General features: G+C 27.1%; 1 long non-coding RNA gene across 1 annotated transcript; it reads left to right on the forward strand.

The window, feature by feature from the left end:
- The first annotated feature begins 6,944 nt into the window (after window positions 1–6,944).
- On the forward strand, window positions 6,945–7,727 carry LOC127746781 (uncharacterized). The gene is made up of 2 exons (XR_008008529.1): window positions 6,945–7,160; window positions 7,331–7,727. It is a non-coding gene; the product is annotated as an uncharacterized LOC127746781 (long non-coding RNA).
- The last annotated feature ends 471 nt before the right edge of the window (window positions 7,728–8,198 follow it).

Below are 8,198 nucleotides of genomic sequence, written 5' to 3' on the forward strand. Positions count from 1 at the left end.
AAAAGTAGTAGTATTAATATCTAGTATAATTTTTAAAATTAAATTGCAGTTTTTTAAAAAACTATTTAAATTTTTATAAAGAAATTTAAAAAAATAACTTCTCTTGTAATAAAAAGTTCACATTTCTTAATGTTGACCTAAACTGGACCTTAAAATATGAATTTTATTAGAAAATAATGTTAGAGAATTAACAGTTCTATTATAAAAAAAGAAAGAAAATTAATTAATATTAATTTAAATATAAGAAAAAAAATTGTGAATGGCCTGTAATTTTTCTTACTTATATATATATATGCAGGTGGTGATAAGAAAGAAGCATATAGAAGAGGAGGAAGAAGAGCTCCTGATTCTTATATCGAAAATAATCCATATGAAAGAGGAAGAGTTGGAGGAGTACATGCACCTCCTAATCCTGTTCCCTTTGTTCCTAGACGTCCATACAGAGGACGAGGAGGAGGACCACCACATCCACATCCTAAGCCTCATGTCTTATAGAGCTGTTTTCTTAGCTTAATGTAGTGCTTTATTCCTATTCCTCCCAATTCTTATAGAGGAACAGCTCCGAATCCACATAGAAGATGTATTAATAATCCATACAAGTGTTTTTGCTCTCCACCACCTAATAATTAAGCATTTAACACTTCATTAATTAATTGAGGTCAAAGAAGAAGCAATAATAATAATTCATATATAAAGTGTTTCGTGTTAATTTGTGTGCCTTGTATCCAAATGCATAAACTTGTAATATATTAACTAGCGTGTTAGATTTGAGCTTCTTGTAAACTTAATAGTGCCTGTGAAATAAAACCAAATATTGACCTTCAATTTTCAGGGGTTGGCTTTTTCTTTCTTGTTTAATTAATTAATGGATAATGCTAGGTAGATAAAAAAAAAACAGTCAAAACTTGCCTTATTTAGCATTTATTAATTGTCGTAACAATGAATAAATGTTAAATAAGACAAATTATGACTGATTTTGGTTGATTTTCTTTGGTTACCAAACATTTTTGTTAATTAATCTAAAATATATTAGCTCGAGATCATTAAGATTTCTTCCAAAATTTCATTTTTGTATTGGCAAATCAATTACACTACATTCTGCTACTTAAATATTAGATTTCCTTTTTTCCTGTGGAGCATATATAACTAAGTCATCATCAAATAAAATAAAATTACATTTGTTCCAAAATTTTACTTCTAAATATTGGTATGTAAAACCAAGAGCATTACTTTCTGCTACTAGCTAGATTTCCTAAATGATGATCAATTAAAAAGAAATAGTTGTCGTAGAAAATTATTGCTAGCTAGTCGCCAATAATTCTTCATCTATACGTGAAGTCACTAAAAATAGCATATATTTCATTGTCAATATACTTTTTAATATAAATTTCGCTGTACTTTGTCAAGTCTTCTATATATATATATATATATATTTGATAGTCCTGCTATATTTGGCCATCACATTTGACCACTTTATTGTTGTAACATATGTGTATCATACCTTCAAATTCCACAACGTATAAATATAAAATAATTTAAGATTAAAAAAAAAACTTTTATTGAATTTCAATTTATAGTGTCGTGTTGTATCATTTGAACTCGCATACCCAGTTAAGTTAACTTTTTATGTGAAATTAATAGTTAAAAATTTTTAGAGTATAATTTATTCAAACTTACTAATCATCTAATAATTTTCAGTTATTAACTTTACATAAAAATGACTGAGTGTACATGAGTATTTTATCTATTTTACAATATAACTGTGGAGAAGAATCATAACCATTCAATCACTGAGTGGAAAGAAAAAGTTTGATTATTAGTATAAAAGTTTCAGTGTTGTCAAACAATATAGTAATGTCTCTATCTAAATTTATTTAGAAATTGACTTGTTCTTAGTAAGGTACTGAAATTCCACAAGTAGAAAATGACACAAAAGAGGAAAATTATTCAAATAATTAATATTAGTTTAAATTTCATCCAATCCCAAGCCTAGCTACACTATCCTTAACCTTAATAAATGATTTTATCTAACAAATTGGGATTAAAGTATCATTTAAGGGGACATATTTAAAATGTCATTATTGACCAGTCATGTATGTGAATGTCACTGACCAAGTCTTCTTCTAAGCTCTAATTTATTTATTATGTTTATTTAATTAGACTTAACATCTACATGCATTATTGGATTTCTTCCCTCCCCTCCATACCCGGGTTTTGGGCAATATAAATACACAACAGCATAGCATGTATAGCCATGCAAAAAGAGAATATAAGTGACAACATATATATACACTACAATAGTAGTTTCCATTAATCACCATGAAAGCCATTTTCATTGCATTCCTACTCTTGGCTTCCATGGCCTTCCTACCCTCTTCAACTCTAGCAGCCCGTGAACTGGTAGCGGTTAAAGGTAAAAACACACTCTTTAAGTACTTTTTAATTGTTTGAAATATAAATATTTATATGTTTTTTCTTATCGATTTAAGTTTTTTTAAAAAAATAATATTATACATTTTTAAAAGGTATGAGTCCTATACATGATGTAAGGTGTTATGATTTATTTTGATGTCGAAGTACTTAAGAATTTCTTGTCTAATACATGTATCAGCACCAAAATTTCGTTCTATTATTTTTGTCTAACCGTTTTCCCCTCACTATTGCTTAATTGGTATGATACTCCCATAAAGACGAGTAAAAAGTCTTTTTATAAAGACGCTTACGTTTATTATTGAAAGTATTAATGAATTGATTATTTTTAAATTTCTTAACAAATTAGAATAAAATCGATTTTTTTATAACAATAACAATAAATTCAATTTTTTTTAGAAATTTAATTGTATTTTTAAATTTTTAGGGATTTAAATGTCCGCAAAATAAAAAGTTAGGGATATATTTGTCTTTTTATTAAAAAATTTAAAGATATTGGATTTATTATTGTTGTTATAATAAACCGATTTTGTTCTGATTTATTAAAAAATAAATTATTAACCAGTTTAATAAAAATGTCCAATAATAACATGACATATATAAACGTTTTAAAAAAAAAACATTTTTACTATCTTTATTAAAGTAGTCTCCATATCTTTTTGTTGAATTAGTTAACATAATTGTGCTGTGACATATAATTTGAAGATATGGTTGTCATTTGATATAAAATGATTATTCTAAATATAAATTATGGAGAGTGTAGTAATGAATGCAGGAGAGAAAGCAGCAGTATACGTAGTTGACCCTAATAACCCAAAGGGGCCTGCTATTAAATGTCCACCAAATACGCCTTATGAAAGGTGCCTCAACCCGCCAGCTCCAAAATGTAACAAACTGTACAATCGTGGCTGCAAATGATGACCATCAATGAAAATTATCGATCTGTATAACTCACATACAATTGTTTTAATGTGAAATTGATAATTAACAGATTTAATTAAATTATCATTTAAGAATTATTAATTATCAATTTTATATGAAAACAATTGTACGTGAGTTTCTATTGTATACACATATCTATGAAGACCAATAAATTGGATTTTATCACTCATGGATCGGAGTGATGAAGCAGCTTTCATTATTAGTCTATATAGTAATATGTAAATAATAAAACTCTCTTGATGATGAGTTTAATGTCAGATTTCAAAATCTAGTAGAAAATGACATAAGAAGATCAGAAGAAAATTCTTCAAACAATGAGTCAATGAATCCCAAAGCATACATATAGTGATGGATATTCTTGATTAATGATTTTATGTTTTAGCTAACAAACTTGGACGCTATAAATTAGTAGGGACCTGATAAAAATATCTAACAAATCTCTACACATATATGCACACAATCTTAATTAAGTTCATTCAAGTGATGGCAAAAGATATAATACAGTAAACTACTTTTCATTGTTCTATATATGTTAATTAAATTATACAACTAAATTTCAACAAATAACAATAAATCTTGTATAAAGATTTGGAAATATAATAAAGCATTATATATTATTATCCTTTTGGATTTTATTTCTTAGCACAAGAGCTGAAACATCAACTTCATTTAAATTAAAAAGAATTCATAATATAATATAGCTAAAGTAAATAATAATAAGTAGTGGTCTTCTTTGCAAGTCTTCGCCTTTGGCAATTTATATATATGAATAATTCTTCTCTCTCTATATATATGAATCACTAAAAATAGCATATATTCATTGTTATTTGTTGATATACTTTTTAATATAAATGTCGCTGTACTTTGTCAAGTCTTCTATATATACATACGAGTCTATGTTTTGATAGTGGTCCTGCTATATTTTCCCATCAAATTTGACCACTTTGTCGTAACATATTTCTATCATACCTTCAAATTCCACAAGGTATAAATATAAAATAATATACGATTAAAAAAATATTTCATTCAATTTCTATTTATCGTGTCGTGTTGTGTTATACTCTGTCGCACCTTTAACATAATAAAATTCCGTGTGAGTAGTGTGACTTAGTTATTAGTATTACGAAAACTAAATTACCCAGATAGCTAGTAATTTCAGTTTTGTCAGCCAATAGTAATGTCTCTAAATTTATTTAGAAATTGACTTGTTCGTATTATAAGGTGCTCAAATTCTACAAGTAGAAAAATGACGAAAGAAGAGGAAAATTATTCAAATAATTAATATAGTTTAAGCCTACACTATCCTCAATTAATGATTTTATCCAACAAATTGGGATTAAAGTTTCATTTAACGGTACATATTAAAGTGCATGTCATTATTGGGCAGTCACCATGTCACTGACCAAGTCTTCTAGATGTGAAGAGAGTCACTCAGATAAAGACGATAAAAAACGTCTTTTTATAAAAATATTTTTTAATAATTAAAATTTAATACATATAATTGATTAAATTGTGTTATTTTTGTCAAAATTAGGGTTGATAAATTGATTTAACAAAAAAATGGTGAATCAAATCTTGAATTGATCTAAATTAATATTATTTTTTATAGAAAATGACTATAATACTCTATTATAAAAAATGACTAAAATAATATATTAAATTTTAATTACTAAAAAACATTTTAAAACAAAACGTTTTAGGCGTCTTTATCTGAGTAACTCGGTTACATTTATTTAGACTACATCTACATGTATAAATACACAACAACTTTGGATATATAATCATGCAAAAAGAAAGAGAAATAAGATAAGCGACAACATATATATTAAAGTAGTTTCCATTAATATATATAATCAGCATGAAGGCCATTTTTATTGCATATTTACTTTTGGCTTCCATGCCCTTCCTACCCTCTTCAACTCTAGCAGCTCGTGAACTACTAGAAGTCAAAGGTACATAAGACCGGGCTCTTTAACTACTCTCTAATCTTTAAGTAACCAAATTTTATTTCTCTTAATTTCACTTCTACCCAAATTAAAGCATAATACATATAGTGATGGATATTTTTGATTAATGATTTTAATATTTTATCTAACATACTAGGAAGTTTTAAGAATTATATGGACTTATTAACTTTAGATATAAAATTATTCATATACAAATTCTACGGTTTTAAGTTTTAATATTATTAATAGTTAATCATCTATAAATATCCATGTTTAAAATGTTCATTTACTATCTAGCTAGTTTAATTTGGAGCTGTAGTATTGTGAAAGAAAGGGATGCCTTAACAAGTTCAATAATCATTTAGTGTCAAATCCTGAAGAAAATGGATTTCACTGTTATGGTTAATCTCATCTTCTTCTACATTGCCCAAAAACTTCTTTTACATTAGTTACAACTTACAAGCTTATATAGTTACTACTAAATTTAACATTACGTTTTAAGTACCATAATAATCACTATGGTTTAATAGTCCCGATATTTTTATAATCAAAATTGACCGTTTGCCCTAAGATATGTTGATACCCGTAATCATACCTTCAAATTCTACAAGGTATAAATATAAAATAAGATTTTAAAAAGTACGTAAAAAAAAGTTATAGTTTCATTGAACATTACAATCATTAGTATATAAGGAATAACCATTATTATAAAGTATGAAAATATGGAGAAGAATCACAACCATTCAATCATCATCACTAGGAAAAGAAACTTCAATTGTGGAGTGGAAAAAAAATTTGTGATTAGTATATAAGAATTTGTTGTCGGCAACAGTAGCAATATCTTTAAAATTATTTAGAAATTGACATGTTTTTGGTAAGATGCTCAAATTCCACAGATAGAAAAATGACATAAGAAGCAGCTAAGAAAATTCTTCAAATAATATCATTCAATCGCAAGCCAACACAGACAGGACAAATCAAATATCCTTATTAATTAATGATTTTATCTAACAATTTAGGATTAAAATTTCATTTGGACGGAAGTAATAATTTCCTGTATTCGTTCCTAAATAACTAATAAGGACATGAGTTAAACTAAGAAATTAATTTTTTTTTGTCAATTCTTTAAATTATTTTTATTTTAAATTGCAAACTCAATTTCTAAATTTTGAAATTTTAATTTTAAACTGTAAACTTAAAAGGAAAAAGAGTAAAAATAATTTTACAATATTCTATTAGTTATTATGATCACTCAATTAATATTCCTTTAGTCAAGTGAATTTATGTTAAAAGGTAAATAAATTAACTAAGAAAAAGTTTAGGGACCAATAATTTTTGTGTTTTGTGGCCAACACTTAACCATAAAAAAAAGTGAGTGATCTTCTACTATTAGATATAATCTCGCACCATTAAAAATACTATTGATGGCCAATTAATGGTTACAAAATACAAAAGTTGTTGCTCCTAACACTACTTCTCATTAACTAAACTACTAAAGTATCCCTTTAGTCAAGTCAATTTCCCACTTAATAATTTAATCAAAGATACAATAATTTGAGTAGGAAGCATGTGGCTACCCTATAGTTTCTTAGGGACATTATCTACTTTTCCAACTCTTAGCTTGAAACCTTTTTCCTTTTTTCCAACTCTTGGCTTCAAACCTTTGTGACTATAAATACATGATTATTGTGTGGCTCTATGCAAAACCAAAAGTGTTCTATTATATTCCTAATAATCATAATAAGATGATGAAGCCCATTTTTGTTGCATTTTTGCTTTTGGCTTCCCTAATCTTCCTTCCTTCTTCAACTCTAGCTGCTCGAATACTAGCACACAATCAGCGTAAGAGTTTCTATTAGATATATGTATAATTACTTATATATATAGTTATCTAATATCTTGAATTTTTAAATAAATTAATTAATGAATATGTTTTCATTTGATGTGAAGAAAATTAAAAAAAGAATGCTTATGATAATATATATGATATGCTAAGTATGTATTATATGCAGGTGTGAGTGGGAGAAGCGTTGTTAATAAGGGTATTGGATGTGATCCTTCGAATCCTAACAAACATTGTTATCCGCCCAGGCCACGATGCAAGAACCCCTACAGGCGTAAATGCTACTCGCCACCGCACAATAATTAAGCTCCGACGAGAAACTAATTAAGCCACTTGTTAAAGTTTTTTCAATACATTAAATAGTAACCTTAATATAATAATAGGGTTCAATGGAGGGAACTAAAGAGCCTAGCCTTTATTATTATGATTAATTAATGAATAAGTTTGGTATCTTATTGTCAATGATGTGTTATTTCAGTGTTTCAGCAATTTCAAATAGAAATTGATGTAAGTTTTTGTATGTAGTAATGTTTATCGAATAAAAAGAAACTCATTATATTGGCTTATATATGTATGTTATTGATTAATGATTTTATCTAACTAACTAGCTAGCTAGCTAGGTAGGACGTTTAAAATGTTATTATGTATATGTTCCTGAAAATATAAATCCAACGTGTATTTGCTCTACTGATATGGCTATGGTTAATTGGCTATTACTTGCATATATAGAGTAGAACCATGAAAGCCATTAATTAATTACAACTTTTGTCCTAAGAGAACTTAGTCATTTCATAATTTTATAAAGTAATTAAATTTTCGTATACGAGCCTCTTGACATACGGAGGTTCTTATATACCGTGAATTATTATTAGGAGCAGATAGTGAAAGGAGAAAGAGAAATTCACTAATTTTCTACTTGACTCAATCACGAGTAGGAGGCGACACTGTTTATCATAATAATAGAACTGATGTGGAAATTATGTACACCAAAATTTATTATTTTTATCTAACGCTAAATTATAAATATTAAAATTGAA

Source organism: Arachis duranensis, chromosome 4, assembly GCF_000817695.3.
Source record: "Arachis duranensis cultivar V14167 chromosome 4, aradu.V14167.gnm2.J7QH, whole genome shotgun sequence".
In the NCBI taxonomy this organism is placed as follows: Eukaryota; Viridiplantae; Streptophyta; class Magnoliopsida; order Fabales; family Fabaceae; genus Arachis; species Arachis duranensis.